This window comes from Desmodus rotundus, chromosome 3, assembly GCF_022682495.2.
Source record: "Desmodus rotundus isolate HL8 chromosome 3, HLdesRot8A.1, whole genome shotgun sequence".
NCBI classification, from domain to species: Eukaryota; Metazoa; Chordata; class Mammalia; order Chiroptera; family Phyllostomidae; genus Desmodus; species Desmodus rotundus.
The window spans coordinates 25265928-25291702 of record NC_071389.1 but is presented as its reverse complement, the minus strand read 5'-3'; the positions used below and the strand labels follow the sequence as shown (position 1 = coordinate 25291702).

General features: G+C 42.5%; 1 protein-coding gene across 16 annotated transcripts in view; it reads right to left on the bottom strand.

Annotated features, from left to right (window-relative positions):
- Nucleotides 1-25775, bottom strand: part of MACF1 (microtubule actin crosslinking factor 1) — a 320700-nt gene that overhangs the window by 228535 nt on the left and 66390 nt on the right. The gene's annotated exons all lie outside the window — the stretch shown is intronic.

Genomic DNA, 25775 nt, shown 5'->3' with positions numbered 1-25775 from the left:
ATTTCACACAATGAACAAGCCCCTCCCTCCTGCCCCACCGCCCTGCTTGGCCACCCCAGGGCTCTGGCTGACAGTCTTAAGAGTCCCCAGACAGAAGGCAGGCCATTTCCTCTCTGTGGAAATGGACCTCCCTACCTACTCATTCATTAGAACATACCAGTCAACAAGTCCCACCAATCACCTTTTTAGGGGCTAACTCTTACACATGCAGATCACCAAGAAACATCAGACACTTTAAGAGAGTCTCTAACATGAAGACAGAGACTAAAAGGAAGGAACAGAAGAGGCTTGAAACAAGCAGAGACAGTACTATCGATAGATGCAGAGGAAATCATGGAAGGGACTGTAATTAATGTCTTCAGAGAGCCCTAACAGGTAATATTGCCACAAAACAAAAACAAGCAGCATAAAAAAGGGATATTCAGAGAATAAGCAAACATTGTTAAGAAACTGAAAAATAGAATAGCAAAAATAAATAATTCTAAAGAAGAGTTGGAAGACAGGGCTGAGGATTTTTACCATAAATTAGAACAAAGAGAGAGAAAATGCAGAGGGGGAGAAAACCCAGAGGATCAACAAAGAAGCCCAATATCCAACTAATAAATGGAAGGAGAAAAATTATGTCAAAGACTAGTAAACGAAAGACGTGTTTTCAAATAAAAAAGACCCTCAGAGAACTCAACTCACCAAATTTAAAAAAATCCTCACAATGCACATCATCATAATATTTCAGAATACTGGGGATAAAAATAAAATCCTAAAATGTAACCCCCCCAAGACAGGTCACAAACAAGTGTCAGGCATCAAAATGGCATTGGACTTCTCTCTCAACAGTAACACTGGGAGCCAGGAAGAGGCATGCCTTCAAAATTCTGATGTAAAGTCATTTGCAACCTAGAAGTCTACACTCAAACTCTTCAATTAATGAAAAGTAGAATAAAGACATTTTCAGATAAGCAAAGCCTCAAAAATAATTATCATCCATGTATCTTTTCTCAGGAAGCTACTCTAAAATATATTCCAACTGAGCTGGCCTGGCAGCTCGGTTGGTTCGAGCATCGGGGGTACACCAGAATACTGTGGGTTCGATGCCTGGTCAGGGTACATACCTAGGTTGCAGGTCCAATCCCTGGTCAGGGTGCATACATGAGGCAACCAATCAGTATTTCTCATATCCCTGTTCGTTCATTCATTTTCTCTCCACCACCCCCCTCTTCCCACCCTCCCCCAAAGATCAATAATCATATCCTCAGGTGAGGATTAAACATTTTTTTTAAATATACTTCAAAGAAGAGATGGAGTAAACCAAGAAAAATTAACAACATGAGATCCAGGAAACATGGGATCCAACACAGAAGAGAGGTGAAGGAATGTTCCAGTATTATGGTAACGAACGGGAAGCCCCAAAATGAGACTTACTAAAGGAGGACAGAAATCTCCTGGGGGATGGCTCCAAAGAAAAAATTGAACCAAAAGATTATTTGACATATTGCAACATACTTAGAATTATCTGAGAGCCCTATGGGACTCTCAGGTACATAGAACAGTAAACAAAGGGGCAATTATTAATTCCAAAAAAAAATAAAAGTTGGTCAAGAAAAAATGTAATTATAGACTCATATACAGCTCAGGTTTAAGCAATATCATGTAATCATAATAATCTAAACACTGAATACCATGCAGTGGTAGTAATGCATGAAGATGCAAAGAGGGGGAGGGAGGGAGGGTGCCTGTTAAGGGAACAGGGATGAAAGAATACAGTAAAATACTAACAGATAATGTCTAAAATTGAAAAATCAAGAATTACTAAGGGTATATTTAAGAAATGCAGTAGAAAATGCTAAAAGAATCAGCTAAATGACTTAGAAGCAATTCTCAGAGGTAGGAAGATATAGAAGATTATTTTTGTTACAAACCTCACAGTGATATTTGACTTTAAAAATAAGAATAAACATAATTTTGACAAAAAGAATTTTACAGAAAGTTGGACTGGATTACAACAGTTTTTAAATGACAAGATGAGTTTGGATCTTCAATAGGTGACAATGAGCTCCTAAAAAGTTCTTTTCCTCCCCCCCCCCAAAATCAAAGTTATTTGGAATCCCAGCCTCCACATGAATTCCCTTAACATTCTAGTTGATTGGCGTGTTGGAATGTTTCTCCCTTGCCACTGCTTGACATCCTGATTAAAGGCTTTTAGTTCATACCCAAAGGAAGAAAGGGCCCGTATATATTATGGGGCAGATACAATACAGAGAATATGTTCAGGCTCAGACTCACTAACTCAATGAATCAGATGGTGATTTCTGAAACTCATCATCACAGATTACCCTCATGGGGCTCCCAAATCAAACCCACCCTAGGGAACATTTTTCCCTGGGTCCTTTGGCACTTAAGGTTAAATCTCTCTTGTAATGATTTATTATTTCATGGAGACATATAAGCAGAAGCACAACTAGCAGGGAGGAGGAATATTGCTAATTAAGGTCCAGGAAAGTCCAGCACCGTTCTCTAAGAAACAAATTATCTGTCCAGTGCCTCCAGGTTCATGTCATTCTTACCCTACTTCCAAAGACCAGTTTCAGTCCTGCAGTGTACCTAGTAGTATTGTCCAAAAAAGAACTTATGATCGGCCAGAATGACGCAACAATTAAAGACAGTGCCAAGGAATAGTAATAAGTAAAGTTTCCCCCTCCCATGCCAATTTCAGGACTTTTGTTTGTCTTTTCCTTTCTCTTCTTCCTTATGATATACCTTAAATAGAGGCAATATATTCTGCTTCTTGGCAGTGTTCGATGTTACCTATCTCCATGAAACTTTAAGACGAACAGTTCATAAGGCACAAGCACAGCAACTGATCCTGCTATGCTCTCTCTCCTCAGATGAGATGACCTGAATCCTGAGGCAGAGTGATAGCAAAAATAACCACTCTTTTACCTTTTTGTAAACTGCTGATTTTAGCCTCATAACCACACAGATCCTGGAAGTGCTAAGGCACAGTGGTGTCCAGGAACACTCGCGTAAATGGAAGCCTGGAAATCTAATCGACTCCAGTGCTCTGCAATATGCCAAGACACCAAAACTTAACTTTCCTTCCTCCTGACTGTACATTTCCCTCACTTATCAGCTTCATCCATATACACTACGGAGGGCATGTAACTCACCAAGAAAAAAGAAAGAAAAGAAGGAAAGGGGAGGAAGAGGGAAGGGGAGGGGAGGGCAGGGGAGGGGATAAGAGGGCAGGGAGAAAACGAAACTTAATTGAGGTTAAAGCAAAGATCCAGCTTTTATTAAACACTAGAGGGAACCAGAGTACTTGGGCAAGAAAGTACTTGTTCCTGAGATTTGACCTTCTGGTATCTAGGCAAGTTCCCATATCTTACTAAATCAGGGGACATGCCACACCTCAAGCCACCATGACACAAACCTCAATTCTAAGACACAGACCCTGCCAGCCGTGGAGGTGACGCACGGAGTGCAGGAACCAGAACAAGCACACTGCGTGTGAAAGGAGGCCGTGACTGGCACAGGGTGTCTCACCCAGATGCAAACACAGTACACGCAGGACAGGCACAGACTTGACCACATGCTCTGAAGGCACAGGAACAGCTCTGCCTACACCAGGGCTTCTGAGAAAGGAACGAAAAAACAGGTGACGTTTCTCGTGATCTCTGCTAGTCAATCATCCTGACTGCCCAGGCAACCATACCACTCAACACCTCCCTCTTGTGCCTCAATCAAGGCTCCTGTCTCCACCTGCTCCCCTGACATCATCCTGTCATTATTTTTTCTTTGAAATTCCTTTGATGAAAAATGAGTCATCTCATCCTGCCAACACAGGCCTAAGGCCCTTCCTGACAATCCGCTCTCTCAGTGCGGCACTTTCGACGGTGTGCAACTGTAATTTTTAAAACATACGATACATGACCACAGTCAGGGGCACTGACCTCTTTTCCCTTAGATTGTCAAATTTAAAAAATGACAACAGCCAACACAACAACAGCCATCCGGTGTGAATGAATCAAAATTACACCTTATTTTGTGTCAGATCAGCAGAAAATGTATTTTTCAGTGTACCACAGAATTTTAGTAATTGGTTTAAGTGAGCCATGAGATGAAAAACATTGAAAATCACTATTTTAATCATCTGGAGGCAGGGCTACTCCAGCTATTATCTCCACATCTCCCAGGAAAGAATGCTTCAGAGCAAGATCAATAGCCTGGAGGAAAAATGTAAGAAATGGAAGATGTGGGGTTCTTGGCGGAGCTGGGAATGAGGCCTGGAACCCAAAACATAAGTTATCTATTCCAGTGAGACACACATTTAAGAACATAAATAAGAATAGGACACAGAGGGTAACACTTAAAACTTGAAAACACTTCAACCTCTCAGAGCATTTACCTTGAACGACATGGTTCCTGATAAAAAGTGCCATCAATTATTCTGCAAGAACTGACTGCACATCTAAATTTCTCACCTTAACTCTTTGAGGCAACAGTAACCTTCCCAGGGCTCAAGGTAGGGGTGCTCTGACTTCAACATTCATGGTGGCAGGGACAAAGGGCCAAGTACAAACTGACAAAATGCAATTCATATGTACGAATCACCCTAAATTTTTTATAACAGCTTTACTGAATTTAATTCACATACCATACAATTAATTCATCCTTTTAAAGTATACAATTCAATGGGTCTTCACATAATCAGAGTTGTGCAACCATCACCCCTATGTAATGAGAATACTGCAATACCGTTACCCCCAAAAGAAACCCTGTGTCACTTACCTTTCCACACTCCCCTTGCCCCTGGCAACCACGTCTACTCATTGTCTGGATGGATTTGCCCATTCTTTATAATGAGATTATACAATATGTGGTGTTTTGTGCCTGGCTTCTTTCACTTAAAATGATAGTTTCGGGTTTGATCCATGTTAGCATCAATTACATTCCTTCTTATTACTGAAAAATATTCCACTGTATGGATATGCCACATCTGGTTCATCCATTCATCAGCTGGTGGATATTCGGGCTGCTTCCACTTGTGAGCTATCATGAATGCTGCTGCTGTGAGCATTTGTGTACAAGTTTTGTACAGATACACATTTTCATTTCTATTGGATACATACCTAGTGGAATTGCTGGGTTATGTGGCAACTCTATCTTTAACTTTTTGAGGAACCACAAAATTGTTTTCCAAAGCAGCTGCACTATTTTACATTCCCACCAGCAGTGTATGAGTATTCCAATCTCTCCACATCCCTCATGTGTCTTTTTGATTATAGTAGCCATTGTAATGAGCATGAAGTGGTATCTCATTGTGCTTTTGATTCCCATTTTCCTAATGAATAATGATGTTGAGCATCTTTTCATTTGCTTATTTATTGGCTATTTATATGTCTTCTTTGAAGAAATATCTATTCGAATTTTTTGTCTTTCTCCCATTCTGTGGGGTATCTTTTCACTTTTTTAATAGTGACCTTTAAAACACAACATTTTTTAATTCTGATCAAGTCCAGATTATCTACTGTTTTTCTTTTCTTTTGTCATTTGTACTTTTGGTGTCATATTCAAGAAACCACTGGTTAATCCAAGGTCACCAAGATTTACTCCTAAATCTTATTCTAATAGTTTCATAGTTTTAGCTCTTACACATAGGTCTATAAGCCATTTTGAGTTCACTTATTTTTTCCAGTTTAATAATATGTTTATTTTATTGTTGTTCAAGTATAGTTGTCTCCACTACCCCCCACAATTCCCCCCACCCCAGCCATTCCCACCTCCCACCCTCAATACTACCCCCGTTTGGCTTTGTCCATGTGTCCTTTATACATGTTCCTGACATCCCTTCCACCTTTCCCCTCATTATCCCCTCCCACATCCCCTCTGGTTACTGTCAGTTTGTTCTTAACTTCAAGAGTTCGCTCACTTTTATATATGGTGTGAGGTAGGGGGTCCAACCTCCTTCTTTCATATATGGATATCCACTGTCCCAGTATACTGTATTGAAAAGACAATACTTTCCATATGCAATTGTCTCAGCACCTTTATCAAAAATGAACTGACCATAGATGTAGGGAGTTATTTTTGGACTCTCAATCTATTCCATTTATCTGTATGTTTATTCTTATGCCATTACCACACTCTCTTGATTACTACAGCTTTGTGGTAAGTTTTCAAGTTGGGAAATGTGAGACCTCCAATTTTGTTCTTCTTTTTCAAGATTTTGCAATATTCTTGAAAAAGGCTATTATGGGTCTCTTGCATTTCCATATGAATTTTAAGATCAGCTTTCAATTTCTACCAAAAAAAAAAAAAAAAATGCCAGCAGGGATTTGATAGGGGTGGCACTGAATCTGTAGATCAGTTTGGGGAGTATTGTCATCTTAACAATGAGTCTTCCAGTTCATAAACATATAAAATAAAAAGCAATCTGAGCCACTGTTTTCTGATGCTTTGAGACAAAAATACTCAAATTTTCTTACACTCGATCAAATACTTAGCACACTAGAAACACGAGATTTTTTAATCTAGTGCTAAAAGAATATGCTAAAAGATATTGATTATAAAACCACAAAGTGTCTTTCATATTGCAAAGCAACACATTACACTTTTTAACAAGTTTCCAAAACAACTGAGCTGAGCACTCTAAGACCTGAGACCTAAAGACAAGACCCCACTGGCCTTGGCTTATTCCACTTTAGTAAAGGAAAAAGGACTGAATGACCATGATCCATTGCTCCACCACAAGTGCCTCAAACACAGCAAAACTAAAAGTGGTCAGAAATTATCTTCCATCTTCCTTTATACAAACTGGCCACAAATCATTCCTGAGATAAATAGATCTGTGCATCAGTACCAGAGTAGAGAAGCAGAAATTTCCTATTAAATGGACTTCTCTGTAACAATCTGGTTGGAAGAGGGTAAGTAATAATAGTAAGTCTTAATGCTGTATTTCTATACCAAACACGTCATTTAAATTTGTTTATCTAGAGTAGCTGGGAGTGGTTGTGGTAAAGACCCCGAGGGTGTTAAAGGCCCTCCAGCTCTTCGCTGGGTCGCTGCTACCTTTACTAGATTAGAACAAAGGCAAAGAATAGGTTAACTTATTTATACATTATTTATACTATAATGTACAAACTAAACAATTAACATTATGTAAAAAGGCAAAAAGCCAACCAAAGGCACTCTCTAAAGCCTGTGATCAACTCTGACCTCTATCACACAGCAAAGGTCTCACTTTCAAACATACTTAAATGCCTACAGTGATCTTTACACACATAACTCTAATCATATCTAACTGCTACTGTTTCAGGTAGAAATTATCACCCACAATTTACAGAAGAGGAAACTGAGATTTATAGAGCTTAAGTAACTTGCCCAAGATCACACAGCTCACAAGTAGCAAAGCTGTGATTCAAATCCAAGCATCTTCAATTCCTTATCTCGTGCTTTTACTACTAGTCCAGTGGCTTTTCAAATATCCCAAATCTCCTATCCACGCTCATACCAAGACCATCAAGGAACAAAACACACAGAAGGGCAGCCAAGTCCTACTCCAACTCTGTTCTGAGTGGAACTGGTTTTCCACTCCAATTAAAACAACATGGGATGGGGAGGAAACAGGCAGAGGAGAAGGTAGGGAGAGAGGGAGAGAGAGGAGGGAGTGGGGGGAGAGAGACAGGAAAAAAGAGAAGGGGGGAGAGGAAGAAAGGGAAAGAGAGCAAGAGAAGTATGAGTAAAAACAAAGATGGACATCAGTAAAGAAACATGTGAGGGAGTTCACCTTGCGGCTAAAAATGAACCTGAATAAAAGGAGTCAGCCTTGGCCAACTTTAAGATAAGATGACTTTGTTCAAAACTACAAACTTTTTTTCTTGATGATTTCCACTTCTCCCCTACAAACAGAAGTTAAAATATCACTTGATCACTGTTTAATCATTCTCCCCAAGTTCACTGTGGTTTAACTCCTTGTATTCTGACAGCCTCCAGCATGCTCCTGGAAAATCCTGGAAGGGAACTGAAGAGACCACCCAGACATGGCTAAAGCTGACAAGAAAGCGCAAGGAAACTTTCAATAAGCATACGACTCCAAAACCACTTATCAAGCCTGAAGTTTCACACTAAGCTCACAGGCCACCTGTTCCTTCGGCTTCCCAATCCGACACCTCATGCCACGGCCACGGCTCATGAAGGCATCCATGAGTGAGACGCCAGACCAGAATTTCACTGCTGAGGGTCAGGGCTTTCAGGCTTCTGGAATGTGTCTGGTAAAGACGTGGGGGGAGTGTAGGCAGCTGAAAGCCTCCACAAGGGAATTCAGTAAGGACAACTGCTCTCCCTCGACCCGAGGTTATGAATTTAAAAATAAATCTCAGTGACCCTCATGCCTTAGGAATCATTTGGGAAAGAATGTTGTTGAATCCAGCAACTATTTGCCCCAGTGGGGTGAACCAGAAAGAGGCAAAAGAGAGAAATGTTCTTAACCACCCCTTCTCAAGGAGTCTGATAGGATAAAAAGATGAGCTCCCTTAGGAGCAAAGGCTTGTAACTACTGTGTATCTGTATGTTACTTGTATTTTCAGATTTCAGGAAGGATGTTAGCACGTGCAGCATCTGTGCGGCACTAAGAGTATGTTCAGCACACCAAGTATTTTTCCAAGAGAACACTACAGTGCAGCTGCACAGCAGTAGCCGGCAGGCCTCTGTGCCTGCCTGTCTCACTGCAGACAGGGCCGCAACCTGGAGGCCTCGGCTGCCCTCCTGGAATCTGCACTCGGAAGGCAGGGGGGAGCTCCAGCTTCCCGGACAGCCGAGACACTGCGGAAATCCCCTTCTCAGTGATCCATTTCCCAACTTGATTAAAGTAACTACCACCCAGATTTTTGGAAAGTGCCCTTTTCCTTATTCAATTGGGAGCTTTATCACCATGGCAGTGCAGCTTTTCTTTTGAACTAAATAGCTGTGTGTACAGGATTTCAGCATTCTTCTCACCCAAATGATTCTTAAGACTTGAAGGTCACTGGGAACAGCCTAAGGGCACTTCAGAAGGCTGTGGCTCTCCCGTTCACTGCAGCTGCTGGTAGAAACAGCAAAGTAAACAGTGCATAGAGCAGAACTGAGATGTTTCCACAAAGTCACCTCGGAGAGCTGGTTCTCTGAAAGGTTTTATTACCAGTGCCAACTAGGAACTGGGCATGGTCTTCCTCTACCCACACAAACACCTCTACCACCACCACTGCCCTCCTCTCCATTAGCAATAAAAAAGTGAATAATGCATGGAATGACTCCTCAACCCCCCTCTGATGTTCCTTTTTTGTACAGCAAAATGACAGCAGCCAGGGCCTGATGTAGTTCTCTGTGCATTAGCCATCAGTCTGGAAAACTCTTACTTATGTAAGAAACTCTGGAAGTCCAGCACCTGAGGCTCCACAAGTCAATCATGGTGGTTACTTAAGTTTTTGTCTTATTGGAGGATTCTGTTCATTTTTCTGGGTTTTGCTTTATGGTTTCTCTAGGGCAAAGAAGAAACAATATATGGCTAAAAATAACCCATTTTTCTTCCTTAGGATTGAGAAACCAAGGACAACAGCTTTGACCTTTGTTACAATGTGATGTTTTAAACCAACAAAAGCTAAAGGAGACAGACAATACTTAACGGACAGGCTCGGGGCAGGGTAGCTAGTCCCAGAACAACCTTACGCCCCTCCCAGCCAAACGCTCCAACGGCCTCAACGTCTGAAAACACTGCATCAACTTCTCCCAGGCCCGACGAAGTGCAGGATTTAAATGCAGCAAGGGCTATTTTTCTGCAAATCATTTTTCTTCTTTTTTTTTTTTTCTGATAGCCCCACTGCTCAAAAGAAATAGTTAAGAAGGAGACAGACAGACAGACGGACAGAGACAAGGAAATTACCTGGTTTAATGCTTACTAGTAGCTCCTAGAAGGAAGAACACTGGGAAGAAAAGAGAGGAAAGGATACAAACCACCTCATGGTTTTCCCAGCTGCCCTTTTCAGTGAGTTGGTAAAACAGAGCCCTTGAGACCCTGTGGAAAACCCCACCTTGCCCTATTTTATGACCAAACTACATTCAGTGCCTTGTATTTTGGAATTTTTCCAAGATTCCAATGAACAGCAACTCCATCTCCTCCAGGTCTGTGACCAAATCAGGACAAGAAAAATTACAGCCTCACTGAGCTAGTTTCTCTCCAACTATACATACTACCTTCTTTTCTCAAGGCAAACCAGGGGGACTGTAAGACCCTTGAAGGCAGGAGTCCAGTTTGTACTCCCAACACCTAGACCTGTGCTAGGTCAAATGTTTGTTGACCTTAACTACCCTTGTGCGTTCCAGCTGATGACCTACACAAGCTATCAGCAGCCCTAGATCTATGGGCTACCCATCTCCCTTGTCTCAAACCTCCAGGCCACAGACAGTGAATCCCAGTCCTGCAAGTCATAACACAGCCCTAATTTTCTAAACTACCCCAAGAGATGCCACGTAATTCTTAAATATATCTCTGAAAAAGAATTAATTTTAACCCTCTTGAAGTTCATATTGTCTAGCATTTTTGTTTAGGTGAGGAAATGAAATCAAATTAAATGAAAGCAAACAAGTCACAATTCCCCCAAGATGGGGGGTGAGGGATGGGGGTGACAGTTAAAAGGTCTTACAAAGGACTGTCCCTATTCAAGGCTTCAAAGGCAATGTGATTCGGATCAAAGACTTTCAACTTCCAAGTCAGGAACCTGGGTCACGGTTCCAGCTTGTCAATAACCAGCTGTGTGACTTGGGAAATTGTCTGTCCTTTGACCTCTCTGGATGGGCTCCGTTTCTCATCTATCTCTTTATGACACTATGAATTTGAGGTTCATCCAAGAACCAACTAAACATCTAGAGCTAAACCAGTGATGCTTAGGAGATGTAACAAAAATTCATTTGGAAGTGGCCTAACATAAGCAGAAATTTTCTACAGAAAAATGACCTAAAGGGGGAAGACAATGAAAGAAAGGGCGTGCTATTCAAGGGACAAGAATCAAAGGTTAGCAGAGGACCTGAGAGGAGAAAATGAAAGCTATTACTACCGAATTCAAATGAAGACTATTAGAGGTCTTTCCCTCCTACTCTCTCTCCCCACCACCCTTTCAAGTATCCTGAACACTGACAATAATGAAGATATGCAGCAAACACACAAATAAGCATTCTGGACAAGAGAAGAATTACGTAGAGCTATAAAACAGGTTTAGAAAAAGAAAATGAGATTTACAAAATGGAAAAAGAAATAAGAAAAACAGAAACAAAAAAGAGAAATACAGGAAAATCTCGACACAACTGAACTGAACCGTACAAACCTGACCAGAGAAAGAGAAATAATTTAAACATGTGGACAGGTTTACTCACAACTCCACTGGGTGAAGTTTTACACCAAAGTGAGGTTATGTACCAGGGTGAACGTGAGATAAGAGGACTTGAATCTGAGATGTCAGCAGGTCTCAGTTCCCATGTGCCTCTCACACTGTGAGCACCTTGAATTCCGAATATGATTCTAGTGTTTGAGAATGTCCTCTAATTATAGGCCAACAATACATAAACCATGCTTATTTACCTTGACTGATGGGTTACTGAAGTTATCTTTTAAGGATAAATTTGATTATTTGGGATTTTCACTCCATGTATTGACTTTAGAATCTAACTTCCTGCAAGAAGATGAGACTTCCACCTTGCAGGGCAGGGCTGGGGGTGGTAGTTCAGACGCTGAAATCCTTCTTAAAAACTAAAGACAATATAGAAAAGAGCAAATTTCTGTGTCATTTCCTTAGCCACCATCCCCCAGCAATTAGGGGAAAGGAGGTAGCAGCTTATAAAAGTACCCAAAGGCATGGGGCAGGTCATTCAACAGGTCTCTTCCTTATGCCCAGGGAAATGCAGTGGCCAGGCACTTGCTCAGAGCCTCCCAGACCTGGTACTAGTGTCATTAGGACCAGCCCAGCCCTTAAGGATGCTCCCTTTCCCTACTCAGATGCCTCCTGTGTCTGTCTCACTACTCTAATTTAGGGGCCCCTCCTCTACGGCTTGGTTCAGGCTCTCCCGAGGTCCAAGAAAATTCAGTGCCCTCAGACAAAGACAGAAAAAGTGGTTGACTCCCTGTAGTCACGACACTCTCACCCGACAGATAGGAACTGCTTTGTCCAAGAAGAGTAAATTCTCCTAATGAAATAGATTCCCTTGCTGACATTCAACTAAGGAGACACTGAGCCTCTAAAATTGTCCACACAGAGAATAAACCTGTCCCTTTGCTTCTGCTAAACAGTCATGACTGATAGGAATGTATGTCTCCTTTTTATCCTAAAAAGACAAAGGCTCTCTTTCTTCCCTAGATAGCCACATTTTAAATTTGTAATCAAGAAAATAAAGCTACACTCGACATTTGCCATAGGTAGTAGTAGTATTTGCTAAAACAGTAGTTGGCATTTACTGAGTACTTACTTTCTTCCAGGCTCTGTTTAAGGTCTTTCTACATACTATTAACTTACTCAATTCTCATTACAACTCTATGAAAATGGTACTTTTATAATCCTCATTTTCTAGCTGAGAAACTCTGGCCTAGAGAGAAAGGTTTAAGTAACTTGTCCGAAATCATACTAAGTGGTTAGAACAGGGTTCAAGGTCAGATCAGCCCCACAGGTCCTTCGGGAACTACTGGTTTGGATGGATGTCATAAAACATGGGAAGAAAGGAAGGCTAGCAAAAGCAGTCAACAAAAGTTGGAAAGATTTTTGTTTTTCGTTTTTTTTTTTAAATCTCTGCATAAATGCCTAGCAAAGCATAACTGTCTCTCCTCGTTCTATTTTGCTATCTTTCCTTCCCCCAAGCCCCTTAAACACAGCACCTTCAGAGGCTCTGAAGTCTTCCCACAGCAGCTTAAGGAAAAGAAAAAAAATGAGAAGAAGGCATTTAATCAAAAGCCCTTTTCTTCTGGCAAACAAAAGCCCTTGGTATTTCTACAGACAGAGTAGTTATTCTTAACCCTAACTGAAGATTTTTTGGCAGAGAAATATGAAAATGTTAGGCTTGTGGGAATGCCTTCTGCTTTAGGCTTTTGTGTCCCACTCAGTAACACCAGCCCACTGAAACACAAACACAGCGGCCCCTCAGGAACTCCAGGCCAATTCAGTTAACTCCAGGGTCTAGGGGGGGAGAGAGAGAGCGCGCTCGAGAGCAAGAGCGCACAGAGTCCCTATTGCTGATGGTCTAACTCCTTTCTCCCCTACCCCCTTCCGTGAGTGTTCAAGAGTTTTTAAAGTGCACTAGGAAAAATAAATCTGAAGATACAGACACATAACAGATCAAACCCTGACAGAGAAGGGAAAGCAGCAAGTGGCAGGTGGAAGACGGCAGAGATCAGGCCACCTGGGGGGAGGGGAGGAAGGCAAAGGGGTGCTCCTCACTAGACTCCGTGCTTCCCACCCTAAATCAACAATTCAGTTTCAGCGCTGTGCTAATAAACTTGGAAGATCTGGCAATTGTTTCAGGAGCTTTCTCCACTCAGCACTGGGTGTCAGAGGCTTAGTGCGGCACTGAATGGCTGTTAAGTGGTAGGCATTTTCCCAACAGGGCAGAGGGAAATAGGACCATTTTATGTAATAGCTCTGGAAGGGAAAAAGGCGGGGGGGGGAGACACACACAGTCTCTCAGAAGACAAGCAGGGACCAGCAGCGCTAATCCCAGATATACCTGATACCCCATCCTTTGTATGAACACAGTAGCATTAGTATTACTACCCAGTCAACAGCAGCCTCCCCTCACTGCCCTGCTCAGGATATTATGAACAAAACCACTATGAGAACATAGGCCCAATGACACGTCTCCTAGCAGCCAGGTCTCTGTCACAGTGGGGAACAAGAGCAGTCAGGTATGAGGAGTCTCAGTGAGGCTTTCGAATCCCTTGGCGTGAGCAGCCCAAACTAATGTGTGATTATTATGTACAATGGCACCAAATTTTGAGGTATTAAACCATGAGGTAATAAAGCCTCGGGTGGCTCAGGATTCTGAATCATCTCTGATTACCCTGGAAGTAGGTCCTATTTGCTCTCAAGTGGTATCAAAGGCCGTCAATGGAGTAAAAGGCACTGCTCAGCCAGGTTCGAGCGCTGGCAAGTTTCAAATGTCTGGCATAGCGTAGGCTCTCACATATTTGCTGAATGAATAAATGAATAAAACATTTAATCTTCAACTGCTATAATCAGTTCCATCTTGCACCCAAGGGGGTATAGAGGGAGTGTCAGAGAAGATTTCTAGAGGATAGAAAGAAAAATTTTTATTTTCCCTGCCATTCCCTGGCGATGAAGCCCTTCTGTTGCAAAATGTAACGCTCCCTTCTATATAAAATTCATTACTTGACTGTTCTCCCACGGAGTTGGGTAACAGGCCACACTATCCTAATCAAGGACAGTGGTTCTTCTGCAGCTGGTGTGCAACATACAGAATCCTCTGAAAGGTGACAGAGCACCTCAGGGAGATGTCCACTGTAGCAGTTTTTTATAACAGCAACAACTTGAAAACAACCCAAATATCCAACAGTGAGAGAAAGGCTAAGGGAAGCCATTGTCAACATAACAACTTAAGTTCTAATGAGTATAAGGAAACACTTTTAAAAATCGTATAATGTCACATGAAAAGGCATGCAAACATATTTTTATATGCTAAGTGAAAGAAACCATACACAAAAGGCCACATGTTGTATTATTTAAATTACATGAAATTCCACAATAGGCTAAGTTAAAAAGCAGATTAGTGGTTGCCAGGGGCTGGGGGAGGAGAGGGAGAGTGACTGCTTAATGAGTATGGGATTTCCATTTGAGGTTACAAAAAAATTCTGAAACTGGATCATCGTGATGATTGTACAACACTGTAAATATACTTAATGTCAATGAATTGTATACTTTAAAATGTTACAATGGCGAATTTTATGTTATGTGTATTTTACCACAATAAAAAAATGGACTGGAAAAATAACATATATAGACCAGGTCACAATTATATAAAAGTAAACCTGAACCAGAAGGAACACAGACCAGTCCCAACATCTGTCAAATTAAAATGAGACTTCATTGATGTTGAACAATAAATAAAAATCAGGAAAGGAAACTAAAATTGCCAGAAACATACAGTCACAGTCACAAGCCTGCAAGTAAGTGCTTACAAGTGGGGGACAAGTCACACAGCTCACTGGGGGCCAGAACAGCAGGTGTGTGTGCTCTGGAGCGAGGGGGAGAGGTCTTAGGCCCTCCTCAGCCCAGCCTTCTCTAATCTCCCTTAAAACACTCCCCAGAGCAGAGAAACCATCTGTTTCAACAAAGCCTAGAGCCCCGACAGCCATATTAACTCTTTCACTGCTGACCTCCTACAGATGGGTTTCACCCAGTATTGAGTGCTTTTCATCTTTAAAATGCCTCTAAATGTTAGAATATAAGCTCTACAATGGAAGAAACTTGTCCTGTTTGCTAGTATATCCCTAATAACTGGAATAAATTGACATCAGTGGATATTCAATAAATGATTTGCTGAATGAATCCACTAAATACCTTTTCCCTACAATAACTGTTTAATTTATACCTTTTTTTTCTACAGTCTCCCTCTTCTTGTCATTTGTCCTCACTTAGAGTCTGACCTACTTTCCTCAAATTCAGTCAACCAATCACTATTTTTCTGCTTAAATACAGTGTAACTGGTCTCCTCACTGTGGGGTTTTTGCCAGACCCCAGTGCCTAGCACAGTACACATGGTAAATGCTCATACATATTGGCCACATGAAAGAATGATTCGCTTTGGTCACCACACCTTGCAAGTGCTCAGCAATGAGCAATTAAACTGGCTAGGTATGAGCTAGGTACCACGAGAGTTACAGAAATGTAACGTCCGCAAAACAGTTCCCCCCAAAAGCTTACAATTTTAATATGGAGACAAAACTAGGATGTGGGAAAGTGACACATAAAGGTGGACAATGATAATCAAAGAAGTCCCCATGGAGAAGAAAGGCCTGGAGTGAGGCTGAAGAAACGGAGAGACTCCAGTTAAGTATAAAGAACAAGGGCATTCCAGGTAAGTGGCACAAGAAGAGGCTGGAGGACAGACTGAATGAAGCACTTCAAAGCAGCCGGAGGAGATGCATCTGTCTAGAGCTAAAGCTACATTCTAGGAAATTATGTGGGCTAAGCCTGGATAATGGGGGGAAGGGTCAGAGCACAAAAGCCCCTTCTTACTTCTGGTAATAGAAAACACTACGCAGCAGCTGGCGGTGTTAACGAGAAGGGAGAGGCAGACCCAGCAAACAAAACATGAGGCAGTTGCAGCTATTCGTGCGTGGGGTGATGAATGACGGGCCTAGCGTCATGGCAAAGGGGGTGAGAGGCAAAGGGCCCATCTAAGAGAAGTGCAGAAGAAACGAAAGAACTTGGGGACGGACAACGGGGCTGATGAAGAGAGAAGAGTCAAAGATGTCTCCCGGGTTTCCGATCTCGGAGACGGGAAGAATGTGAGCACAACTGCTAAAAACGGGGAACAAGGAAGGAAAGCCGAGTCCGAGCTGGGTCTTGAAAATACTGCGTTTGTGGTGATATCCAAGTGAAGCTGTCCTGTAGGCAGTTGATAAACGAGACTAGACATGGAGAGATTTTTATACCCACAATGGAATATTATTCAGCCTTAAAAAAGAAGGAAATTCTGTCACAATGTGCAATGTGATGTACTTTGAGGACATTATAATAAGTGGAATAAGCCAGTCACAGAAGGACAAATACTGCACGACTCCACTTGTGTGAGGCATTTAAAGCGGTTGAACCCACACAAGCGGAAAGTGCAACAGAACAGCGGCTGCCAGGGGCTGGAGACGGGGAAACCGGGAAACTGTTCAACCAGCAGAGAGTTCAGTCAAGAAAGATGAAAGCGCTCTAGCGATCGGCTGACAGTAAACGTGCATATAGGTGACAACACTGCACGATACACGTACAAATTAACTGGCAGGGTAGATTTCACGTGATGTGTTTTTTATCACAATTTTAAAAACACCTTAAAAATTGAGAGATTTTAAGTAGTGTAAGACAGATGCGGGAGTTTGCAACTTAAAAGAAAAGCTGAAGCCAGAAGAAGCGGCTGGAGAAAGACAAGGTCGGGAGTAGCGTCACAGCAGCGCCAGCTGTGTCTGCACCACGGTTTCTGTGCCGGCACTGGCACTGGCACCTACGCCATTTTATTTAATCCTTGTGATTTTATGCGGGAGATGTTATTATCCCCATTTTATAGATGAGAAAACTGAAGCTCAGAGAAAGTGAGTAACCGGCCCCAAGTAATGCAGGCACTTGGACTTCAACCCAAGCCAGCCTGGATTCAAAGCCGGTGGCACTCCCACCTGACCGACCACACTGCCTCACCCCTCCGCAAACTTTCAGAGCTGGAGTCAGACAAACAGCGATCGGATGGGTCAAGGAAAACCAAAGAGGTCCCTCATTAAAGCTGAAGGAAGAGAAATTATTTTTAATCCTCACCCAAGGATATGTTTTTATTGATTTTAGAGAGAGAGGGAGCAAGGAGGGGAGAGAAAAAGAGAGAGAGATCGACTGGTTGCCTCCCGATCTAACCAGCAACCTAGGTGTGTGCCCCGACCTGGAATCGAACCCAAAAGTTTGGTGTACGGGCAACGCTCCAACCAACCAACTAACTGAACCACTTGGCCATGGCAAAGAAGAGAAAGTTTTACACAGGCAGGGATGTTACCACAGTGCCAGTATGTCGACATTCCAACACAAAGTGCAGTCGACACTCCAAATCTACCTGTAAGAGTCACGTAAAGATAGAGCCTCCCGCCAGGTACTACAGCCCAGAGAATTTCAAAGACACAGCAGCCCTAGTCAGAGCTAAAGGGGCTGGCTTCTCGTCTCCTTCGTATCAATGACACCTGGAACTGCCCGTCACCGGCTACCCCACAGGCCTCTCCCTCGAGTAAATCATCTGGCCAGTCCCAGGAAACACCAACCCAAACACAAAGCACTGCCCGACCCAAGGTCACGTTTAACTTGAGCTGTGGGGAAAAACAGATCTCCGCTGCAGCTCTAGTTCAACATGAACTGTTTCTAAAACCAAACGATGTTGAGAATGATTCCATATGCCTGCTCTTTACTTCTCACATCCTGGACAAACTAAAACCAGGCACACATTATTGATTTAGCTGCAGTCCCTCTTCCCTGTAAGTGATCTTTCCTTCATATTGCTGCCTGAGTTATACTTCCCCAAAAAAACACACACACACACACACACACGATTGTTTATGTCATTCCTCTGTCTTAAAAATATCCAGTGCCCTCACCTGCCTGCGTTATTTCTTAGCCTTTGTAACAAAGACTCGGCTTGCCATTCCAGCCTTCTCTCTCACTACCCAGTTCCTACTTCATAGTGTTTCTCATTCTTTCTCAGAGGATACAGAGACTTTCTATTCCTTTGCACACCTGTCGTCTGTCTCCCCACAATACCTTTTCTCCCTTCTTAACTGGTAAACTTCTACTAACTTCAAGATTCAGCTCACATACCAATTCCACTGTGAAGTCTTCCCAATCACCCACCACGCCGCCCCTAGAAATCACTCCACCTCTGTTCTCACAGCATTTTGTTCATACTTCTGTAATGGTACCTGTCATAAATATTGGGTTGGCCAAAAAGGTCGTTTGTTTTCTTCCGTAAGATGACTCTAGTAGCGCTTAGCTGTCTTTAACTTCATTCGAAACGATTTTGTTAGACTGTATCGTGACAGCTGTCATATTAGTGTGCATTTTTAAAAAAACTTATCAAAATTACTGAATTTTTGTGTATTTCTTCCATCTTAATATTGAAGATGGAAGACTATACACAACATTTTTGGCATATCATGCTTTATTTTCAAGAAAGGCAAAAACCCAACTGAAATGCAAAAAAACATTTGGGTAGTGTATGGAGAATTGATCGAACGTGTCAAAATTAGTTTGCGAAGTTCCATACTGGAGATTTCTCGCTGGAAGATGCTCCATAGTCGGGTAGACCAGTTGCAGTTGATAGCGATCAAATTGAGACATTAATTGAGAACAATCAACTTGATACCACACAGGAGCTAGCCAACATAATCAAAATATCCAAGTCAATAAAGTTACTGGTGAAATGAAAAATGTGTCTTTATTTTACGGAAAAAACTAAATGGACTTTTTGGCCAACCCAATATAAATCATATATGTTTTTCAAGGGTAGGGACTGTCATTAATCTTTGCATTCCCTCTGTCTTGTACAGGACCTGGCATACAGAAGGTTCTCAATGAGAGAAGGGAAGGAAAAGGATTTGAGAGCTTCCAGTGAAAGATTCAAGACGCATGGAACATTAAGTAGTTAGTTGGTAACAAATTGTAAAAAGTCATCTTCCAAATCAAAGGATTTCAAGATACATTAAATCAGAAAGTCTAAGAGGTACCTGCCACTCCACAATGAGCAAAATACACTGTTCAGCAAGTGATACTCATTCAGAGGGACAAGCTCCACAGTAGTTTCACTGAGTAACATACACAATTAGGGTTACTAGCCTGGGGTTTCTCCAGAAGAGTAGCCAAAGGAAACTTCGGCAGAATATGCAGACAAGAGCCTTAACCTCTCAACAGTAATGCCTACAGGCTTATTCTTCAAGAAAGGACAGTATAACACCTCCAGTTCACAACAACAAAACCCCACAGAACTACTTCCACGTACTTGAGAGTCCGGAGTGCTAACTATTACACCATGGAATCCCACATTCCCCACACATTTCAAACCAGCAGCAAAAGAAGCCAACCCCAATGTGAACTTGTGCTGATGTCCCTCTCTTGACCAGCAACATGCAGTAAAACTAAAAAACACACAATTAAGAAGAGGATCATCTTTAACGGCACGAAACTGTCAAGCATCCAAACAAGTACAGGATTTACTGAGGGTCTATCGGTGCCTAGTGCTTTTAAAGGTGTTGACAGGTCACACCCCAGAAACATGTATATTCCCGGACTGCGTGCAGTGGAGAGAATCGCTCCATTGTGGTCGGTTTGCTTAAGGGCTCTGGGAATAGGAGGAGTAGACAGTTCTCACTGTGAAAGGTGTAATTCTGTCAGTGACTCAAGCCACTTTCCACTGTCCTGGCTGCTGTAGAAATATTCCTACTGAACCCCCACCCCCTGCACACGAAGTGCCATACATGTGCCTTCTTCTCTCAGGCCTCAAGCTCATCTCCAAACACCCACAGCCTATCGTCAGCTAGAAAATCCCACATTGTCTGCAACAGGATGTCAGCTCCCAGTCGGAACCAAGCCTGTACTCTCATCAAGTCTATAATCTGACCCTAAGGCTGTCAGTCCCAAGTAAGAGCAGCTGATTTGCACTTGACTGCAACATGGTGATTCAAACACACAGCACCAGCTCCACTTCCTCCAGAGGCAGACACCTACCTATACGCAAGAGCGATGACACAGTCGAGTTTGTCAACCTATTTTATCAGGTTAAGCTGGCTCAATTTACTAGCTAGGGCTAACTCAGTAACAGCAGGAAGAGAGAGAATCTCGAGTTCAGGCCAATCTGAGGTTCCAATGAAGGATTTCTAAACAGCATTGATTAGGTCATTCTTCATACGGCAGCTTCCTGATCCACATGATGGACCTTTCCTGATATAAGAGGAAAGGGTACTAGGGCTAGAAGCATCACTGAAGCTGATCACTGACGCCATTTAAATGCCTGGAGCTGCTGGGACAAAAGCTTCAGAGTAAAACAGCGCAGTACTGTGATGATGACATGTGGGAGCTGCTGACTAAGTGAAGAGACACTTGGCACCTCTTCCACGATGGAATTAACTGGACAATAAAACAGTGATCCAGCTGTCCACCATGCCCAAAGACAGGGCTGTCCCTAGAGGGCAAGCGCCCAAGTGCTACCAGAAAGGTATTCAGAGTGTTACAGGTACTCTCAATAAATTTTAAAAGTAAAATAAAGCTAAAAGCCAACATCCAGAGATTTGAATGTATGTATTAAGACCAGTAACTCTATTTCTAGAAATCTATCCTTTTAAAAGATAATCAGACATTAACAGAAATTTTTATTTACAAGATTGTTCATTATCATATTATAGCAGTGAAAAATTAGAAATGTACATGCCTTCCCAGTTGGGGAATGTCAAATAAATGATACTTCCATTTGAGTAAATTCCATATAGCTGTTAAGAAAGTATGTTGGAGACAAATAGTTAAAGGCATGAAAAATGCTCACAAAATAAAGAACATGATAGAGAATTACATTATAATAACAACTATATAAAAACACAAGTTATATATATGGAAAGGAAAAACTAGATGGAGCTCTGGGGCAGAGCTGGGGTAGAGCTGGGGTAGTGTGACCCCATACCCCAAGGTTGCAGGTTCGATCCCTGGTCAGGACACGTACAGGAGTCAATCAGTGAATGTATATGAATGAGTGGAACAACAAATCAATGTTGGTATCTCTCTCTTCCTCTCCCTCCTCTCTCTCTCTCCCCACCCCACTCCCACCCCATACCCACTTTAGTGTATCTGTTTAATGGAAGAGGGGAAAATGTTTCCACCCCTTGGGTTCTTTATTAGGCACATTCAAGAGGGAAAAGAAGCTCTCCTCCCCAAAAGGCTACTCTCTGAAGGGTGCATATTGGGGTGTGAGGGCTTGTCCTGCTTGGCCAGACACAGCAATAGAGAACAGGTTTCTCGGCTGGCCGACAAAGTGGATGTCCAAAGGCAGGCTATAAGATAACGAGAAAGATGATCTGACAAACACCATGAACTCCTGGAACCAAAATTGTGTATGTGCCTTCTCATTAGACACCTTCTTCACTTGTTCAACAACGTTCCAAAATATATCCGGCGCCCCTCGTTTGAAACTGCCTACAGACTAGTAATATCATTGTTCCAATATTTTCAAGAGCAATACACTTCCATTCTTTCAGATTGGATTTAATGTTTCAAAACAGCCACTTATGGATAATATTTTCTGACCAAAAATTAGGTATGATGATAGGATTTCTTATGGGAGTCACACTGTGGCACTGAAGAGAAAACTACAATAAAGGGGTTTTATAAATGTATAGACTAGCCACCATTCTCAGAGTATTTTTTAACCTCCTGTGGTGCAACAGAAGGACATTTGAATACCTTAGTTTATTAGTTCAATTCAATTCTTCAAATGTTTCTTTTATGCTTAGTATCTGCCAAGCAGCATGCTAGGTCCGAAAAATACAAAAATAAATGAGACACAGCCCCTACCTTTAACAACTGTATGACTAAAAACTCCTGGACTCTTATTCTCTACCAGATGTTACATTTACTAGCTCATTTAATTCTCACAACATCTGGTGAGATAAATTCTATCATCCCTAATTTACCAACGAGAAAAATGAGACAGAAAACTTGGCCCAAGAAATGAAGACTAGTAGGAAAATCAAATGTTTAATTAAACAACACAATATGATATGCTCTAGAATTAGTATGTTTAGCCCTGGCTGGTGTGGCTCAGTGGATTGAGCACTGGCCTGTGAACCAGGGGATCACTGGTTCGATTCCCAGTGATCGAGGCGCATTCCTGGCTTGTGGGCCAGGTCCCTAGTAGGGGGTGTGTGAAAGGCAAACACACATTGACGTTCTCTCTCAAAAAAAAAATTAGTATGTTTAAAGTGCTATGGCAATACAGATGAGTAAAAAAGAATAATTCTACCTAGGAATGCAACAAAACAAAACAAGTAACTATGGGAGGGCAAGTGAGATTGAGCCAGGCAGGGGTGTCCAACCCACAGCCCGCAGGTCGCATGTGACCCAGGATGGCTATGAATGCTGCCCAGCACAAAATCATAAATTTACTTAAAACCTTTTTTCTGCTCATTAATTTTCATTGGTATTTGTGTACTTAATGTGTGGCCCAAGACAACTCTTCTTCCAGTGTGGCCAGAGATGCCAAAAGGTTGGACACCCTTGTGACTAAAGGATGAATCGGAAAAAATTTGATTATTCTAGGCAGAGGGAACAGGAGAGCATATGCAAAGGAAGAGAAGGGTGAAAGTATATGGGTACGTGGGGTGTATTTATTTTTTAAAAAACAAGCCATTATCTCACAGATCTATCACAAGTTTTTCTTATCAAAGGCTAGCGAACCACTTTCTCATCACTCTCCCTCACCTACCTCTCTGCCTCCCTAATTAATCCGCAACTATCAGCCACAGCACAAGCCTGGACTCTGCCAAAGAGTAGGACTTGGGCCAACAGTTCAACCTGTCATGCCCACAGGAGAGGTCCATCTAGGCAGAAACCACACAATGGTTATGGTTTTTGACAGGCTTGAGAAATAAAAGTTAAAGCCTTCCGGAAGCAGCAGCAGCGATAGGATATACTGCTCTGCAATCCGGCATCAAACACGCAGGGTCACAGGAAGCCGGGGACTGGAACTCCAAAGACTTCCACACCGTCTCTATTCTTCCACTGGGCTCCCTTCAACACTTACCCACTAAAGGGAGGAATGGCTGCAAGCTGAACAATGTCAAGAAAAGCAGGGTCAGTAACTACATGAAGAGGGGAGCCAAGTACCTCTTCCTGTCAGCCTTCTGGAATACACAAAGACACAGGTGAGATGAAGGGAGGCAGCTGGTCACCACGATCAGGGGACACAGCCGGTGAAATTAACAGGAGAGTCTGACAAAGACAATGGTTTGTATGTAGTAGTCTGCCTGGCAGCCCAGGGCAGAACACTTGCCTACGACCTACAGCAACATGCCAGAGATGATTTTAAGGACTAAACCAAACAACTACATGCCCTCTTTCCAGGAACTCTCCTACCTGGAAAAGATACAGTTTCTGAGAGAGAAGAAAGTCGATCAGATGCTTTCTTTGGGCAAACATGACAAACTGCCGCATAGTGTTATGTGTATGTTTTATTCCATAAAGACTATTATACAAGTGCACATAAGTGAATGAAGGATTAGAAAACAGGACACAGTTCAAGAAGACTAGTGTGTAGAGAAAAGATCTACTGCCCTCAGTGCAAGCACCATGCTGCTATTCTCCTTCAGACAGGAAGGTGCCAAGTGTGTTGTATACATACGCTTGGTCAGCCACAGGTATCTTCTCCTAATTCATATGGTCCCCAGCATCAGACAGCAGCACAAAACAGCATTTTGGCTGCTATACTCCCAGGAACTACCACATCCTTAGCAGGACAGACAGATGAACCCTGTTCTTAGGCCAGCCAAGGCTTGAGTAAGTATACCCCTGTAAACTACCTATGGCACAGGTGGCAAACACGAGGCCCACGGGCCGAATCCGGCCCTCCACCTTGTTTCATCTGGCCCAGCACCTTGTTTCTACCTGGGTGGCAGCACCGTGCTCTTGCTTAAATGTTAAGGAGTAGCCATATTTATATAGTTCTAAAATTATGTTCGGCCCTTTGAAGGCAACCGCGAAGCTGACGTGGCCCCGGTGAAAATGAGTTTGACACCCTGATGGTATGGGAGTACTGTAAGAGCTACACAGATTAAAACACGTGCTTAGAATAATGCCTAGTCCATAACTAACATTCGCTGGGTGTTTACTGGTATTACTAATATCACTAATCTGTTGTCTTCCAGTCTCACCATCGTAACCGTCCTACGGCGAGATCAAGTTAAGACCTGGATCAAACAGGTAGGTAAGTAAGTGACTAGGGCTACTACTCCCCAGTCAGAAGGTGACCTGATCCAGTTCATCCTGGACCAAAGCAGGCACAGGTCTCACTGTGATTCAAGCAAGCCTCTGAGAGGAACAAGGAAAGAAGAGTCATAGAACTAACATTTGGTGAAATCTGACCACATATCATCACTACACTAAGTGTAAATATCCTCTTGTTTATCTGTATAGCAGGTAAGTGCTTCTGAGTTCATCTTAGAAGTATAAGACCAAAATAACATGGCAGAGAGCCATGGTGTCTGGGGTGGGAAGAGTGGGGTGGAAGCTGCTCCTGCTGTGGCCTTTTCCCTTCTCTGATTTCAACCCCATATGGAACACTCCTCATGATGCTACATCTAGGCTGTTATTCATTCCTAGTATAGACAGGGCAAGAAGGAGGGCAGAAAAGTCTTTATAGATGGGCTGAGAAAACTAATGATTGCCAGGCTGGTTTCAATACACCCTCTTCCAAAACCAGAAATAACCCTTTGTGGGGTGCAATTTTAAACGTCCACACCCCTGAGAGGATCACATCAAGAGCTATTCGGTTCCATTAGCCCCACCAAGAACGTTAAAGGATATTATGGACCAAACAACTCCTATTTAGGGAATAAAAAAGGATTCCTTCCTTCATGGATGTTTTATGGGAGGAACGTGAAGAGGGCCCCGCCACCAGTCACACCTGCTCTTTGTTACTGTAGCACACTGCAGAGAAGAACATAATTATGGGCGGTGTGGTCTCCTGAGAACCTCAGAAATCTACATAGGTCACTGCTAAACCTGATTCACGTAGGCTGTGGCCATCCTAGTGTGGCTAACTGCTCCTCTAAACCCTGACATAAAGGGGAACCACAAGGAAAAGTCGTATTCCCCAATCCTGTGGATAAGTAAATCTCCTACAGTCTCTATTCACCACCTATCCATCTTCAAAAAGCTCTGGCCTTCTATCAGAAGAATGACGCGGGGGGTAACAGGGAGTAAAACTATACTAAGGAGCTCAGTATCCAAGCAGAGCCCTGCGATTTCTACTCTGAG